Raw genomic sequence first — 19,231 nt, forward strand, 5'->3', positions numbered from 1 at the left:
GGGGAACATATACCTCCTCCCGCTATGAGCTGAATAAAGAGCATGGAATCCATTCTCGACTCCGAGTATATTTCACAGAGAGAGCTGGCAGATCTGCTTTCTAGACTTAGACTGGACAGCCCTTCAAATGGAGGTCTGTCCTCTATAATACAGCCATCCTGAAAGACTTTATTAAAATGTATTTACACACTTCATATGGTGCCCCTTCCTGGAACTAGTGAGGCCGCAGCAGAAAGGAGAAACCCTTCACTTAAGGTGCTTTTCTGAGTTTCCCCAAGTACATACGCTGAATAACTCTTGTTTCAAGTAAGGCTACTTTAACATAGGATCACGCCTATTTTTAGCTAGATTTATCTGTCAGCAGTGCAAACTTTCTTCTCACCATTTGGAATTGTACTGGGCACTCTGACAAACCTGGCCCAAATCTAAACACAACCTGCTTATTAGTGAACACATATGTTTCCAACATATACATTTGAGTCAGCATGGTAGGTTTCTCGTTATAAATAGTCACATTACTTTTAAGTTGCTTTCCATTTCTCCGAGCTGATTAACACCCAGATCCTGATGGTCTAATACAGCGGTTGGCAAGTTTTACCTCGCCTGGGCCAGTTTACTCCCATGGAGATCGCTCTGTGGGCAGGATGCGCAGATGCGATTTTCGGCGCCGCAAAAGCAAGTCCCCGCTCCGCACTGCGCCTGCTATGTACTGAAGTTCTCACCCTGGGCCAGCAGGGGAATACTGTAGATAGTTATGCAAATAAGGGATCAAAAGTGATGTTCAGTGATTGGATAGTTTTAGAAAATTGTTACAGTTACGTTGTACTGGAGCTCTATATAAGCAGGCTGACTGAACCCTTCAGTTCGGTTCTGTTCTGGTCTGTGAATAAACAAGAGCTGTTTGAAGAATCGTTGTGTCGTCTGATATGTTCACCCACAACTTAACACTGGCGACGAAGGTGATTCTTCAAACAGCTCTTGTTTATTCACAGGCACAGTAGTGGGAGTCACTGGAACTCACTCGTACCAGGTGGCACTCGAAGACGGACGCTTGTGGCGCTGGCACATAGACCAGCTTAGGCACAGGGTTGGGGACTTGGACACTTCCATGGTGCCCCCAACTGCGCTCGTGGCTCCGGAACAGACACTTACAGATGGTGAGGCTCCACCTACACCTCCCTCGCAAACTGCGGGCGTGGAGCTGAACCAAGACACTTGAGAGGGTCTGCCGGACTTCCCACAGACAGACCACTGCCGTGCCTGACATTCCGCCAACTCCACTTGCGGAGGTTCCCTTAACAGTGCCAGTTTAGCACAGCGCATGGGGACTCGCCAAGTGGGCAGCTCGGTTCGGGGGTGGCTCGTGGGCCATTTAAACAACCCCCATGGGCCGCTTGTGGCCCATGGGTCACACGTTGCCAACCCCTGGTCTAATAGCACACTTCCCCATCCTGAGGGCCTCAAGGTCAGTTGGACTACAATTCCCATCATCTCTGACTATTGGTCGTGCTTACTGGGGCTTATGGGATTTGTAGTCCAAAACATCTTGAGGGGGCCAAGTTGGGTAAGGCTCCTTGTCTTAAAACAGAAGCAGGAACACATGTGCAAGCCTTGCCTTCAATGTCCCAGGGCATGTGGGCTGCTCTTGAAGCCTTCACATGGTTACTGCAAAGGTCGCAAAGTGTGTTTGGTTGAATGTGCTTAGAAGCAGAAAACCTGTCTTATCAGGGTTCCCAATCATACAGAGCAGATCGTGAAGCTGAGGCTCCAATACTTTGGCCACCTCTTGAGAAGAGAAGACTCCCTGGAAAAGACCCTGATGCTGGGAAAGATGGAGGGCACAAGGAGAAGGGGACGACAGAGGACAAGATGGTTGGACAGTGTTCTCGAAGCTACCAGCATGAGTTTGACCAAACTGCGGGAGGCAGTGGAAGACAGGAGTGCCTGGCGTGCTCTGGTCCATGGGGTCACAAAGAGTCGGACACCGCTGAGAGTTGCAGCACCGCCGCGGCCGCTGAAGCGCCGCCCTTCTGCGTCCCTCCCCATCCCCTCCTCTTCCTCTTCCCTCAGGCTGCCGCTGCCGCCTCCAGCTTCCCCTGGCAGCACGGCGGAAGTCTCGCAAGAGAGGGGCTGCCTCCCCACACGCCACCACCCATCTCCTTATGACGCGCCCCTGAGGGGGGAAAAGGGAGAGATGGAGACGCGGCAGCTCTCTCTCTCACTCTCTCGCGGTGGAGGACCCTGAACCGCTGCTTCCCTCCCGAGCCGGGCGAGCATGAAACCCGGGAAATTTAAGGGACATCATCAATAAGGGACAGCAGAGGGACACGGCGCTGGGATAAGGGAGTTTCCCGCCAGATAAGGGACTGTTGACAGCTATGTGCTTGGCTCACTCAGGACGCCTGCGCATGAGGAGCAGATAGGGCTCATCAACCTAGGAAGGTAGCCCATTGAGGAGAAGACCCTAACTGTTAAAAGTGATTTGACATTTTGTATCCTAAAGTGTTATATGCCTCTCCTCCGGGGGGGCGGGGGCGGAAAGGACAACTGAAAACACTGATTTGTTTCATGTTCTCCTCTGAGAGATCAGCTGAAGGTGAGACCATTTATTTGATAATGATGCCAGCTAGCTTGGAGACTGAAGCCCACCGACCCGAACGGCTGTCTCAGTCCCTTCATTTTCACAAACAACCAGCAAGCTTAACCAATATTTTTGGAGATACGTGAAATTGTTGCTAAATAACCACATTCATAGAAAATTATAGGGCGCCCATTGGCAAACATCTTTATTTATATTTCCCCCTGGTTTGTTTTATGTTTTCAGCATTTCCCTTTCTGGCAACCGTTCAGTAATTCTCGGTTAGGACAAAATACTGGCTTCTGCTCCAAGGAACACCACTTAGTGGTTTATGCAAGGCTGTCATTAGACAGCTCTCCCTCTCTCAAAATTCTGAACAGCTCTACCATATCAAAATCTGTGGTGCGGCTTTCAGTTATGCTGGGCAAGGCAATAACAAAACCAAGTGCAAAGTTCTGGGGGAAGGCCCCGGAACAGCAAAAGAACACAAGGCTTGCTTTCTGATTGCGCATAGTTCCGACGTTGGCCTTTTCGCTTGTCCGATGGGTAGATAGAGACCCTGCGATGCTGTCTAATCCCATTGTAAAATATCGCTGCCAAATATTAGGTGCAGTTTCCTCTGTTCCAGAGTGCTTGCATAAGGGCGGATGGAGCTAAGCAGAAACACTCAGGTAGCAGGGAGGCAGCGGGGAGAGCATAGGGAAGTCTTGAGTCACATCCTTCCTACAAATTGATGAGGAACGCCACACATCGCAACCCCACACCTTAATCTTGTGTCTCCAAGTCCTTTGTAAATGAAACACGAGTTCTGCAGCTTGAGGCCCAAGACCCAACCTGGGATTGCATATCCACATTGACCTGTAAAACATGGTGAGAGGGGTTGGGTTGGCTTACAATCCCAGTGGGATCCCACCATTTAAGGCTGAGGTGCAGCACTCCTTTGTAGAAACTCTCACGCTGCTGTGGAGTTCATAAATTGAGAGCAAAGTGCATACCCTCCAACATTTCTCCGATGAAAACAGGGATGTCCTATTGACGTGGGTGGCGCTATGGGTTAAACCACAGAGCCTGGGACTTGCCGATCAGAAGATTGGTGGTTCGAATCCCCGTGACGGGATGAGCTCCCGTTGCTCAGTCCCTGCTCCTGCCAACCTAGCAGTTCGAAAGCACGTCAAAGTGCAAGTAGATAAATAGGTACCGCTCCGGCGGGAAGGTAAACGGTGTTTCCGTGCGCTGCTCTGGTTCGCCAGAAGCGGCTTAGTCATGCTGGCCACATGACCCGGAAGCTGTACGCCGGCTCCCTCGGCCAATAAAGCGAGATGAGGGCCGCAACCCCAGAGTCGGTCACGACTGGACCTAATGGTCAGGAGTCCCTTTACCTTTACCTATTCCATAATAATAATAATAATAATAATAATAATAATAATAATAATAATAATATTTATACCCACCCATCTGACTGGGTTGTCCCAGCCACTCTGGGCAGCTTTTAATATATATAAGAACATAATAAAACATTAATCGTTTTTTAAAAAAACTTTGCTATACAGCGCTGCCTTCAAATGTCTTCTAAAGGTCGTGCAGCCAAGGAAATACGTAACTATACAACCTTTAGAAGACATCTGAGGACAGGTATACAGTCATACCTTGGAAGTCGAATGGAATCTGTTCCAGAAGTCCGTTCAATTTCCAAAACATTTGAAAATCAAAGCGCGGCTTCTGGTTGGCTGCAGGAAGCTCCTGCAGCCAATCGGAAACCTCGTCAGACATTCAGCTTCCAAAAGAACGTTCAAAAACCAGAACAGTCACTTCTGGGTTTCGATCGTTCGGGAGCCAAAACATTCGTGAACTAGGCTGTTCGACTTCCAAGGTATGACTGTAAATAAAATAATCATCATGACTGAATAGGACATCCCTGTTTTCATTGGAGGGACGCGGGTGGTGCTGTGGTCTAAACTACTGAGCCTCTTGGGCTTGCTGATCAGAAGGTCGGTGGTTCGAATCCCCACGACGGGGTGAGCTCCCGTTGCTCTGTTCCAGCTCCTGCCAACCTAGCAGTTCGAAAGCACGCCAATGCAAGTACATAAATAGGTACTGTTCCGGCGGGAAGGTAAATGGCGTTTCCGTGCACTGCTCTGGTTTCAGAATCGGCTTAGTCATGCTGGCCACACGACCCAGAAAAACTGTCTGTGGACAAACACCGGCTCCCTTGGCCAGTAAAGCGAGATGGGCGCCGCAACCCCAGAGTCATCTGCGACTGGACTTACCTGTCAGGGGTCCTTCACCTTTTTTTTTTATGTGCTATTACCAGTTTCTGTGGCAGAAAGTGGTACCATACAGAATTGTTGAAAAAATAAATGCATGAAACCTGAAATATAGTCAGAGTCGAGTGTGGATTTCATGCTCTTTATTCAGCTCATAGTAGTGAGGAATTAACATTCCCCCAAAACATCTGATTTATATACATTATTTACACAATGGGCCGTACGTGATTGGCTAATTCTGGGATTCTCCTGTAGGCCAATCAGGTTGCGGATTCACTTCCACCTGGAGCTGGACTGGGTGGCTCCTGCGGACCAATCATACTGCTGCATTGTTCTAGGACCAATCAGACTGCCGCATTCTGGACCCTATTGTTCCAGGACCAATCAGACTGCTGCATTCTGAATCCTATTGTTCTAGGACCAATCAGACTGCAGCCTTTTGGATCCTATTCAACTCAGTACATAACAAAACCCCAATTATATAGTGTTCTAGGTCATATGGAAGCTTTCACACATGCAGCTACATGTATGAAGTTTTCCTCCCTACAAGTGCCTGGGATGTGGCCAATGATAGGCCCACCTCACCTTGCAAGTTAGTTTAAGACGTAAACAGACACCTGAATACGTCTCCTTTGTCTGTTCCAAACCGGCAAAATGTAACCATGATCTGAGAGCGATTTGAGTTTCGCATTCTTTCTCTCAATCGAGGCTTTCTACTCTTGAGTACGAATGGCTGGAAGTAGTTCAGGTCAGAAATGAATATACACCTCAGACTCAACAGTAGCTGCCAATTATGCCTGAGCTTGTTTTAAGGTGATTCTAGGGAGACTAATTCTATTGTTCACTACCTGTCTCTTGAGTTGTTTTCCCCCTTTCGTTCAAGAAAACGTCTCAGCTTTCCATTCAAGAAGTCAGTTTGGCCGCTGTGAAAATATCGTTGTGGTTGCTTTCTCAGACAAGTTTTGTGTTAATGCAGACAAGCAAACATTTGATAAAAAAGATAGCTCCTTCAAATCTTGACATATGATTTTTGTTTTCTAAAAAAGGTAAACACTATTTACTTTAATTCTCTATATAAAAATATAGTTTGAGGGAGAAATCCCGTCTGTATCGTATGTTTTCTTGTCACAGTTTTACAACTAGGAACCTGATATGCTTTCTTTTTTGCAAAGTCATAGATTACATGTCTTGCAAAAAGAACCCCCAACAACCTTCTGTTTTTCTGAGATAATCTGGGGTTTTTGTTTTATAGCTTTCATCATTAGGTCTTTGAATTTTAAGTCTCCAAACTGAATCAGCACATCCCTGTTCCACTTAAATACCTTGGTTATTATATTAGCTCTGTATTGTCTGAATCCAGAATAACTATAAATAGTTCTTCAAGGTTCTCAACTAGATTTTTCCCTTTGGACCTCTCTTTCAAGCCCCTGATTTTAATGCCCAATCTTCCGGCTGAATTATCTAGTTCCTTAATCCTATTTTCCAGTCCTTTTTTATCACTTGCTCTGTTGATTTCACCTTCTTTCACTTTACCCTTAAATTCTCCTATCTGTTGCACAAGCAGTTTTTTATTTTCCTTAAGCTCATTCATAGCTTTAATTCCCCGTGCAGCAAATTCATTCTTCTCCTGTACCATTTTAAGCCTTTGGTTTATTCCATTTATTTTTCTTCTTCTAATGCCACTTTGTGGAATCCATTTTGTGTATAATTTTTGCCTCTGATTTTTAAAAATATCTTTGCAAAACTATATTTAACTCCCTGACAGACAGAGACATATCCCATTAATCAACCATTTCCCCTTCCTCCGCCTCCTCCTCCTCCTCCTCCTCCTCCTCCTCCTCCTCCTCTTCTTCTTCTTCTTCTTCTTCTGCTTGTTTCCTCAAGTTCCAAGGCTACCTTTTATTTTCTTTTGAACATGAGAGAATGTTATTAACTGGAAGTAATCCCCAAGCCAATAATCTGAAATACTCACTGAATCAATGAGCTCACCACTTCTCATGGGCTCCACTGTTCCAAACCATGACGATGATGTCACATGATGTCACACGATGTCACACAGTACAGTTCTGCACAGCTGAAGCTCTGCAAAAGAGATGTTTTCACTCACTGACATAGGACCATCTCCTTCCTTCTGACTTCACTTAAGGAAGGCAGGGGAGGAGATGAAGGGACAGCAAGGCAGGAAGGAACCAGTTGTTTTATTCTGAAATGGCATGTATCTACAAAAAAATATCCAACCCAGTCCCCCCTCCCAAGATGATCCAGAACAAGGGTGCCAACTGGAATAAAATACTGTGGTACCTCGGGTTAAGTACTTAATTCATTCCGGAGGTCCGTTCTTAACCTGAAACTGTTCTTAACCTGAAGCACCACTTTAGCTAATGGGGCCTCCCACTGCTGCCACGCCGCCGGAGCACGATTTCTGTTCTCATCCTGAAGCAAAGTTCTTAACCTGAAGCACTATTTTTGGGTTAGCGGAGTCTGTAACCTGAAGCGTATGTAACCGAGGTACCACTGTATGGGGGGGGGGTGGATTGCCCCACATAATCACAAGATGCAACATTCAGGCATGCACCATTTGAATGGTAATGAACATCAACTTTGGGGAGGGGGGCCTTGTCCCCTCAAATATTTTATGGGGGGGGGCAAAGGGACCTCAGCTCCTGGGAGTTGACTCCTATGCTCCAATATCACGTGTAGCCAAATAGTCCTGAAAATTATAGGCGTATAAACCTTTGTTTGACCAAAGCAATGTGACTGTCTCTTTACTGACAAACAGTTTGGGGATTGCTATTTAAATACAGCTAGCAGTTCATTATCATTTGTGTTTCTCTGCTGAGCTTTTACCCTTTTGTAAATCCACTTACATCCTGGATTGAGACATTCCCAAACCTGCCAGGTCACCGCTGCTTATCTTTCCCATGACACCCTGTCTTCTAATCTTCCCAGGGCCATGTCAGTACAATTTCCACATAAAGCAATTATTCCAACTGAATGGAGATATTCCTCCCCCTTTCTCCCACAATGTTTTTTTTTGGGGGGGTGGGGGTGGGATGCTGTGTGTGAGGTGATGAAACTATTAACAAGGTTTAAACACAGACAAGTATGAGAGATGCGTGGCGATTTTCTCATGCAGAATAGAGTCCGGGACCACGGACTGAATGTTAAATGGACCATACCCTAAACATAAAAACAGCCCAAACATGCCTGCTTGATTTATACTAATGCTTATTTTCTCTGTCTGGTCAAAGGTTTAGGCACTTCAAATAGTTCCCAGGGCAACATGACTGCGACAGACTTTAAAGAAGCTTCAAGGCCTAAAATTGAATTACAGTACGCTTAGCTTGCGGTTGCTAGGGAGACTCACAAGACGGAGAGAAAGTTCCTGGCAATTCTTTGCTAGGTGAAATTAAAGCTTTATGGAAACTTTGCTGGGACAAAACTTCACTGGGCTTTACCCATGGCCATCAGGTCTGAGAGAACAAACTTGCGTGAAGCAGATTTGACAGAGAAGTCTGATGAAGCCAGGTGTTTTGAACGTGTTTCATCTGATGGCAGACCTTAGGTAAAGGTAAAGGGACCCCTGACCATTAGGTCCAGTCGTGGCCGACTCTGGGGTTGCGGCGCTTATCTCGCTTTATTGGCCGAGGGAGCCGGCGTACAGCCGGTGGCCAGCATGACTAAGCCGCTTCTGGCAGACCAGAGCAGCACACAGAAATGCCGTTTACCTTCCCGCCAGAGCGATACTTATTTATGTACTTTCACTTTGACCTGCTTTTGAATTGCTAGGTGGCAGTGGCGTAGCGTGGGTTGTCAGCACCCGGGGCAAGGCAACCCGTGGATTTGCGCCCCCTAACCCTAATCCCCAGATGTTGCGCCCGGTGTGGCCGGCCCCCCCTGCACCCCTCACGCTACGCCACTGCTAGGTGGGAAGGAGCAGGGACCGAACAATGGGAGCTCATCCCGTTGCAGAGATTTGAACCGCCGACCTTCCGATCGGCAAATCCTAGGCTCTGTGGTTTAACCCACAGCGCCACCTGCGTCCCCTGATGGCAGACCTTAAGACATCCCTATTTTCATGGGAGAAATGTTGGAGGGGATGCAGCACGGTGGTCTGGTGAGATCTGTCTGGTCCTCCTCCAGCTCCCTTTGTGCCCTGCCCCTCTCTCCATCCTGGTTTTCTCCCGATTTGGTGCCGTCCATGAGGCGACGTGAAGCCGTTCACCTCAAGCGGCAAATCCAACTCCTGAGCCACCCTTGCTCTGCGCCAGGACCACTGTGGCTTTCCCTGGGCTGCCACCACAGCGCTGTTGCCCTCACCATGTTGCAGCATGTAGCAGCAAGGTTGCAGTGGGCACAGCTGCAGCCATGGTGGCAGGGGCAGGGCGGGGGCAGGGCCCGGATCTGCAGTGGGTTGTCGGGACGGGGGCATCATAGGGGCAGAGCAGCCCATCCCTGGGTGCTGCAATTAATAATTGCAACAGTTTGGAGAGTGTCTGCCTTTCTGAGAGACTTTCAAGCTACTCGTGAGCACACAGTGGTTAGGGATGACTCAACCCACTCTATAGTGATTTGCAGCTGCTTCACCCAGATCCGGACAGGTTCAGGATTCAGCCAGATCTGGTACTCTGGTACACAGCCTTAATAGAAAATAATAATAATAATAATAATAATAATAATAATAATAATAATAATAATAATTTATTTCTACCTCGCCCATCTGACTGGGTTTCCCCAGCCACTCTGGGCGGCTTCCAGCAAAAATTAGAAATACATTAAAACATCAGTCATTAAAAACTTCCCTAAACAGGGCTGCCTTCAGATGTCTTCTAAATGTCATATAGTTGTTTATTTCCTTGACATCTGGTGGGAGGGTGTTCCACAGGGAGGGCGCCACCACTGAGAAGGCCCTCTGCCTGGTTCCCTGTAACTTCGCTTCTCAGAAGGAGGGAACTGCCAGAAGGCCCTTGGAGCTGGATCTCAGTGTCTGAGCTGAACGATGGGGGTGGAGATGCTCCTTCAGGTATACAGGGCCAAGGCCATTTAGGGCTTTAAAGGTCAGCACCAACACTTTGAATTGTGCTCAGAAATGTACCGGGAGCCAATGTAACTCATGTCCCCTGCCTGGTAAACTATCTCATCTGCTTGTTTTTATAGGGGCCAAATCTAAGATCAGACCATCAAATATCCGCCAAGCCATAACAATTTCCACTCTACTACATTGGAACAGTATATGTTGGTTCTGAAATGATGAACCACCTTAGTAACAAAGGAGGGGGAAAAATCATTATTTTTTGGCTTCAGGAATAAACAATCTTGTGGTTCTTGACTTTTCATCAGCTTGCAGACATGGGGTGGGTGGGTAGGTGGGGATACCATACAACCTCCAGAAAAGCTCAGGACAAACTCTCTATTACCTGCTCCTACATCAACCCCAAATCGCCCATCATTTCCCTATCATTAGGTGTCTGTAAGGTGATGACAGGTGGATGCAATAAAAGCAGAACTGATGAAAACAAATCATTAGTCTTCCTTCTCACTGTGCTTTCATCTGCTCCTTTAATCTCTTTTATGGGAGAATCACATTTTGGTTTGTAGACACTCATGAACTTCTCAGCCTTCCTTCCTTGAGATGCTGTTGAGAGAAAGCATCCTCTGCATATTTAAACAACAGTTGGAAATCCCCCTTTAAATCCATATCAACGAAAAGAACTCACTCTGAAACTACCTACAGGTGGTACCTAACACCAAGAAAATGAGCGCTAATACGCCCAGGAACCTCACCAAAATGCTGGAGAGGGTACACCTCCACAGGCACATACTTCCACATGTGGTGGGAGTGCCCCAAAATCCAAGTATTCTGGACAACAGCCATACAAGAAATATGTAAAATAACTAAGCAAGTATTAGTTACAGATAGGTAGCCGTGTTGGTCTGCCATAGTCAAAACAAAAAAAATTCCTTCCAGTAGCACCTTAAAGACCAACTAAGTTAGTTCTTGGTATGAGCTTTCGTGGGCATACACACTTCTGAAGAAAGCTCATACCAAGAACTAACTTAGTTGGTCTTTAAGGTGCTACTGGAAGGAATTTTTTTTGTTTTAAGCAAGTATTAGACATCACCCCAGAATTGGCCCTACTAAACATCTTCCAAGACAACAATGCCCATTTACACCACAAAGAACTCATAACCCACCTACTTTCAGCAGCCAGAAACACCATAACCAGACACTGGAGTCCATAGCAGCAGTTCAGGGCTGCCTGCTGTACCACCCATACTGATAATATGCAGCAAAAAGTTACCATCTTTAACCCATTACAGGAGTGAAAACTTGGACTCGCAACCGTTGGTGCCTGGGGCTGTTGGTGCCATGCAGCTTGCATAGCCCTGGCACCAACATTTGTGGGTGCCCAACTGGGCCATAAAGAAGGCTGATGGCCGAAGAATTGATGCTTTTGAATTACGGTGCTGGAGGAGACTCTTGAGAGTCCCATGGACTGCAAGAAGATCAAACCTCTCCATTCTTAAGGAAATCAGCCCTGAGTGCTCATTGGAAGGACAGATCCTGAAGCTGAGGCTCCAAGACTTTGGCCACCTCATGAGAAGAGAAGACTCCCTGGAAAAGACCCTGATGTTGGGAAAGGGGACGACGGAGGACGAGATGGTTGGACAGTGTTCTCGAAGCTACCAGCATGAGTTTGACCAAACTGCGGGAGGCAGTGGAAGACAGGAGTGCCAGGCGTGCTCTGGTCCAAGGGGTCACGAAGAGTCGGACACAACTAAACAACAACAACAAATCCCTTCATGGGGAATTTTATAGGTGTTCAGGCACCCAGGGCCCTGGGTGCTGGCACCTATGACCCATTAGGATTGCTCTCAGTCGACGGGAAAAGCATTGACCTCATCTTAGCCATCACAAAAAGTCAGGTGTTGAAGCTGCAGATTTATGATACTGAATTATATAGACTTACAGCATCAACAGTGCCAACAACGAAACAGGCGTAATTCAAAAAATATCAGTCAGCTTGCCAAACGATATCTGAACTTTGCAGGGTATAATTTTTAGAAATGGAGCTGGTGAGCTAGTACCAAATTACAACCCTCGAGGAACCAGCAACACCCACTGGACTTATTGCACAATATATTGAAATTAAGTGTAATTGGAAAAAGATGGGTGTGAAGGTTGCTACAGAAAATCTTAGTGTGGGGGGGGGGGAGGGACATATAAGAACCCATTTCCTTTAATAATAATGTTATGATAAGGTTGGTTTTTTTAGGCAAGGGAAACCTTTATTTTCATTCAATGGTCTATTGCTTTTGGGCAGGAATGCCTGGGGCGCTCATCTTATGGGCAAAGGGCTGGCTCCGAGTTGTATAATTTCGGCTTTATTACCTCCACTGAATAGGTTCTGGGCAATCCAAAAATAACTTGAAGGATTTGGTCATAAGCATCCACTTTGGGAAATAGTTGTCTTCAGATTTCAGAGAAGGGTGGGAGGGATTTTGCAATCCTGCCTGAAATGGTCTCCCCCCTCTACTCCTTCAGGGGAAGCTCAGGCTGCACTTCTGAGTACACTCAGCATATTGAGAGAGGAGGGAGGAGGAGAGGTCAGGTTGGGGTGGCAGAGGGGGCAAGTGGTGGCAGACCCGCACGGTCCTAGACTGGCGGGTGGGGGGCAGTTGAGGAGGGAATAATAATAACAATAATAATAATAACAATAATAATAATAATTTATTATTTATATCTCGCCCATCTGGCGGGGATTCCCCAGCCACTCTGGACAGCTTCCAACAAAATACAGTGGTGCCTCGCAAGACGAAATTAATTCGTTCTGCGATTTTTTTCGTCTTGCGATTTTTTTCGTCTTGCGAAGCACAGTTTCGGGAAAGTTTTGGAAAAGCTTCAAAAATCACCAAAGTCTTCAAAAACCTCAAAAAAGGCTACCACACCGCGTTCTATGAGTTGCTCCTCGAAGTCAAGTCGCAACTGTATTAACGGTGTTAAGAAAAAGGAAACAAACTTGCAAGACATTTCCGTTTTGCGAAGCAAGCCCATAGGGAAAATTGTCTTGCGAAGCAGCTCAAAAAACAAAAAACCCTTTCATCTAGCGAGTTTTTTGTCTTGCGAGGCATTCGTCTTGCAAGGTACCACTGTATTAAAATACAACAGTCTACTAAACATTAAAAGCTTCCCTAAACAGGGCTGCCTTCAGATGTCTTCTAAAAGTCTGGTAGTTGTTGTTCTCTTTGACATCTGGTGGGAGGGCGTTCCACAGGGAGGGTGCCACCACCGAGAAGGCCCTCTGCCTGGTTCCCTGTAACTTGGCTTCTCGCAGTGAGGGAACCGCCAGAAGGCCCTCGGAGCTGGATCTCAGTGTCCGGGCTGAATGATGGGGGTGGAGACGCTCCTTCAGGTATACTGGACTGAGGCCGTTTAGGGCTTTAAAGGTCAGCACCAACACTTTGAATTGTGCTCGGAAATGTACTGGGAAACCTGCAAGAGGGAAGGAAGCAGGACAGAGGACACTTTTGTCCAAAAAACAGGACGATCCCATTTTTTCTAGTATGATAAATTTTTATTAATTTTCATTTACAACAATCCAATAAGAGCCACATTGATACAATACCAAATCATAAAAGAGCCAATTTATTCAATACCAGATTAAACAGTTTTGCTTGGCTCCCCATGCTCTGGTTTTCGGGGGTTGCTGCTCCAAAACTCTTAGTTAGTCCAAATGCATCCTTTGTTTTATTTCAACAGCCACTGATCTGGTGACTTTCATTCGTATTTAAATATTCCATGTCCCTTCATTTTGCAAGGGTATTTTCATCCTGTGGATTTCTGTGTGAAATGTTTGTTTTACATTCATCTTTTCGTTTTTCTGTTGTAATCCGATGTCTTCCAGCATTTCCCTTTACAGTGGTACCTCGGGTTACATAACACTTCAGGTTACATACGCTTCAGGTTACAGACTCTGCTAACCCAGAAATATTACCTCGGGTTAAGAACTTTGCTTCAGGATGAGAACAGAAATGGTGCTCCGGCAGCGCAGAGGCAGCAGGAGGCCCCATTAGCTAAAGTGGTGCTTCAGGTTAAGAACAGTTTCAGGTTAAGTATGGACCTCCAGAAAGAATTAAGTACTTAACCCGAGGTACCACTATACTTTCGCTTTCTCAAGGACTGAAATTCTCACTGCGACACACACACCATTCGCCATTTTGCTTATCCAAGGCAATAAGAGATGTGGCGTTTCACCAGCTTCCCGGGCAGATATCCAGCTTCTTTCATCTGCCATCCGACAACTAACAAGCTGGTATCCTTCCAAAGTCATAATAAATAAGTGCTCTTTACCGTTCCATGTACCCCATTTTTCTAGGGATGGGTGGCAACCCTATACAGGACACTGCACCCATAGCCACCCTGCTGTCTGTCATTGTCCCTGGAGGAAACAGTAGTTTTAATATCGCCAGGCATTTGAGCTGTCAAGATGTAAACGCTTGCCTCTAAGGAACCCTGGTGGTCCTGGCATATGTTGCATCCCAGTTAAACCAGTGAGTTTCCAGCAGCTTGTTTGTGCCTTCTGTGAAAGAGAGGCAATAAAGAAACAAAACTACTGTATTTTTCGCTCTATAGGACACACTTTTCCCCCTCCAAAAATTAAGGGGAAATGTGTGTGCGTCCTATGGAGCGAATGCAGGCTCCTTGGCTTCAGCGATAGCAACGCGAAGCCTCCGAAGCGCAGAGGGAGCGCTCCCTCTGTGCTCCGGAGGCTTCGTGTTGCTTTCGCTGAAGCCTGGAGAGCGAGAGGGGCCGGTATATACCGACCCCTCTCGCTCTCCAGGCTTCAGGGATAGCCACCTGAAGCCTCCGGAACGCAGCGGGAGGTCCCACTGCGCTCCAGAGGCTTCGGGTTCCTTTTGCTGAAGCCAGGAGAGCAAGACTCTCCCAGCTTCAGCAGAGAGGGAGAGCTGCGCAGCGCCCCTTCAGCCAAACGGGAGGAGAAATGGAAGGGGCTCCTTTTCTCCTGCCGCTTCGCTGAAGGGGCGCAGAGAGGGGGAGGTTTTTTTTTCTTGTTCTCCCTCTCTAAAACAAGGTGTGTCCTATGGTCGGGTGTGTCCTATAGAGCGAAAAATACGGTAAGTTGTGAATGTGGGTGGGTAGGTAGCCAACAAGGATGATTTGAGAACAGGTCATTAAATTTTTTGTCTTCTTAATAAAACGTTCAGTTTTCTCAAATATTCCCAAAGCTTTGGTTGTCACTAATAAGTATTAGAGAGGGAGCAGAAAGAGAGAGAGAGCAGTTTTCTCCCGTTTTCTACGAGTACCAATGGGCAAGATGCTGTCTTCTGTCACTTTCTTTACCTCTTCTCATAGAGAAGAGCCAATTTAGCAAACATCTTGCTGCCAATTGGGTGGGGGGGGTGGGAATGCTTCCTTGCATTTTGACACAGCATACTCAAGTCCAATCCTGCACCCATCTCCCCCAAGTAAAGCAATGAGGGAATCTTTGGGATGTGATACATAAGTAGCAGTCAAGTACAACATTCCTTGTTTTCCTAGAGTGGACATGCGGGGGAATGTATGGTCCAGCCAGCCGAAAACTTCCTGTTTCCTCCTGGCTGGGACATACTTCCTTTGCATGTGACTGGAGGTGGGCATGACCTTACCTGTCCAGGTAACGAAAGGGACAAGGCATGCTGCCACACTCTTTCTTTTTGATTTCCTCTGCCGTTGGAGCAGCTTTTAGCTAGAAATGCTTTCAGCCAACAGAAGACACTGGGATTATCCCCATATGGGCTAGATCCACGTGTATATACTTTGTAACTAAGTCTGCCTTCAGGGATCCAACTGTGAACTGATGATGTGAGTAAACTTCTTTTATATACTTTAAACAAGATTAATCTTTTAAGAGGGCTATAAGGGAACTTACCAGGAACCTAATTTTGAGAGGCTTATACAAGCCTGCAACCAGCTATCTCCTGTGCATTTAAAAGGGGAATGTAAAACTCTACTAAGTAAAGGAACTAGCACAAGTTAGGAAGGATATTAATAAACAATATATCCTTTCCTGCCTCCTTGAACATTCCCACAGAATCACCAGGGAGCCCCCACAGCTTCTTCAAGTTTGGGGATTTATTTTTAAATCCTGCCTGCTGGCCTTTGGATGAACAACCAAGAGGGGACAGGATGGAAGCGTTATGATGATGCCATTAAAGTAAGGTTACCAGATTTTTCCCAATGAATCCAGGGACACTTTCCAACTTCAATAGATTTTGTACGTGGACTGATTTGTAAATCCAGGGACTGTCCCTGAGAAACGGCGACGTCTGGTAGCCTTACATTAAAGGCCAAACTGCATGCAACAGGCAGTTCCATGGTTCTTCCTCCTGGCAATGTGGGATTGGTTTGTTTTTTTGAACAAAAAGCAGCTGCAGAACACTGGAATCGGGAGCAAAGGGATGAGAAGGGGCCATAGCTGTCAACTTACAGATTTGAAAATAAGGGACCAGCAGCCTCGAAAATAAGGGATCAGCAGCCAAAATAAGGGATTTTGCTTAGCTTATACAGAAATCCACCACTGATGGAGCAAGGCTCCTTTTGCTGCTACTGACTGTGTTTTGCAGGGGGTTGGACTAGATGATCATAAGGGTCTACAACTCCGACCAAAGAAGAGTGGTAGACAAAACTGATGAACGACGTCGAGATGGCAAAGCTTACAGGCAGAATTAGAAACCAGGAAGAGGACCTCTTTAATAAAGAATGGCGAAAGTTTATAATTTAGTTGAAAAGCTATTGTCAAGAGTTACATACATTGGGAGGATTGACAGAAAACTTGTAGTAAAAATTTGAACTATGGATGGACAAATGATTTATAAAAATAGAGTTATGAAAGGGATTCAGAGGGGGAAATCACTACATTAAGATGCTGCACTGGTTGGAGGGTATGCTAAGCAGCACGTCGGGGCTGCCGTCATCCTGGCACGAGGAGTTCCATCGGCCCTTCCCCGCCCGAGAGGGAGGGAGAGAGACTCTCACCCACACCGTCCACAAGCCCAGCCTGAGGCGATTGCAGCGCCATGGCGGCCGCTGAAGTGCCACCTTTCTGCGTCTCTCCCCATCCCCGCCTCTTCCTCCTCCCTCAGGCCGCCTCCTCAGCTGCCGCTGCTGCCTCTGCCGCCTCCGGGTTCCCTTGGCAGTGCAGCAGAAATCTCGCAAGAGAGGGACTGCCTGCCCGCCCGCCGCCACCCATCTCCTCACAATGCGTCCCTGAAAGGAAGAGACGGAGATGCGGCAGCTTGTGCGCGCTCTCTCTCGAGGTGGAGGACCCCGAGCCGCTGCTTCCCTCCCGAGCCGGGCAAGCATGAAACCCGGGAAATTTAAGGGACATCATCAATAAGGGACAGCAGCGGGACACGGCCCTGGGATAAGGGAGTTTCCCGCCAAATAAGGGACGGTTGACAGCTATGGAAGGGGCTGCTTATGCCTTTCCTGCCTTGCCCCATGTCTGCTCAGTAATGTGCCTCTCCTTCAGCTGCCTGCCTTGATAGGTAGCCGAAGGAAGGGCATCTGGTGCCTGAACAGATAGATACAGGCATAATTTGTCCCCGTGCTTTCAGCTCACCAGTAGGAGGCATTATAGCAGGGCCAGTAATGGACCTCTGCTCCCCGCTCACACAATTGCAAGCACTCATTCATTCGTTCATTCATTTATAAATCAGTTGATCAATCAAACTCAGTTTAGCCTAGTAGGTTAACATTGCTGTTTTTACTGCATCCATTGACGCCCAGTGTCCTCAGGCACCATGGTAATTCTTGTATGTAAGCACAAGACAACAATTTTAAGGGAAACGAAAGGGGACTTTTCCTCTTCTTGTCTTTGAGGTGTAAACTGGAAATGTCTTACATGCTAACTACTGCCATCTCTGTCATCAGGGAGCATTTATTGACTGTATAAAGGTAAAGGTACTCCTGTCCGACTCTAGGGTTGTGCGCTCATCTCACTTAAGAGGCCGGGGGCCAGCGCTGTCCAGAGACACTTCCAGGTCACATGGCCAGCGTGACGAAGCTGCTCTGGCGAGCCAGCACCAGCGCAGCACACGGAATGCCGTTTACCTTCCCGCTATAAAGCGGTACCTATTTATCTACTTGCACTTAGGGATGCTTTCGAACTGCTAGGTGGGCAGGAGCTGGGACCGAACGACGGGAGCTCACCCCGCCGCGGGGATTCGAACCGCCGACCATGCAATCGGCAAGTCCTAGGCACTGAGGTTTTACGCACAGTGCCACCCGCGTCCCATTGACTGTATAGGCAACTATTATCATCATCAGCAGCAGCAGCAGTAGCAGCAGCAGCAGCAGCAGCATTAGTAACATCCATCATCCAAGTTCATGATAAATTGTGGTGCTCAGCTCTAGATAATTTTCAGGCATAGCACATGACTTTATTTTGGAAAACACACAGGTCTCTTTGATGGCAGGGAGAGGTTTGGTGAAAGGCTTCAAGAATTCAGTTTTATTGCACGTAGCAGAGTTTATATTTTATTTTCTTCTCATACCCACACTATATAATTGTGGGTTACTTATGCGTGTGGTCCCATTGGCAAAGGTTCCTTTTAATTGCTTCTGTGGCGATACTCTGGGCAGAATCGTCATTGCCACAGTTGCCTTCTCCCAAACAATTTCTGCCTCTCAGGTCAGTCCTGTGGGCTTTTAGAGCTCAGATCTGGCTTGAGGTTTGGAGTTCACTCCTCTGATGCCGGTTTCCATTGCAGCCATACATTACTTTTAATATATGCATGTCTTCATTTATTTGATATCTCTTCTTGCCAGGCAAAAAGCAAAAGCCTACAAGGATGGTTTACGCTACTGAATTTCCCCACATGGTTGGATGTGGGAATGTGTCCCTATGAATTGGTTGATGTGTGAGGTTGTAGCCCTTGCTGTGATCATGGTTGTACCATTCAGCTTAGAAAATGTGGCCGGGGTGCCATCGGTGGGGAGATGGGCAAGGGCCCCCCTGCATAGCTGTCAACTTACAGATTTGAAAATAAGGGACCAGCAGCCTCAAAAATAAGGGATCAGCAATCAAAATAAGGGATTTTGCTATTGTAAAGAGTTACAGGTACATACATTGGTAGGATTGACAGATGCTGTCAATCCGGCATGAGGCTGTTGCGGCGCTGCGGCGGTCGCTGAAGCACCACCCTTCTGCGTCCCTCCCCATCCCCTCCTCCGTCAGGCCACCTCCTCAGCTGCCACCACCGCTGCCGCCTCTGGGCTTGCAGGCGGCATGGGCGAGAGTCTCTCTCCCTCCCCCCCCCTTGGGTGGGCAAGGGCCAACGGAACTCCTCGCGCCAGGACAAAGGCGCCAGTGCGCTCTCTCTTGCA

The sequence above is a fragment of the Podarcis muralis genome, chromosome 6 (genome assembly GCF_964188315.1).
Source record: "Podarcis muralis chromosome 6, rPodMur119.hap1.1, whole genome shotgun sequence".
Lineage (NCBI taxonomy): Eukaryota > Metazoa > Chordata > Lepidosauria > Squamata > Lacertidae > Podarcis > Podarcis muralis.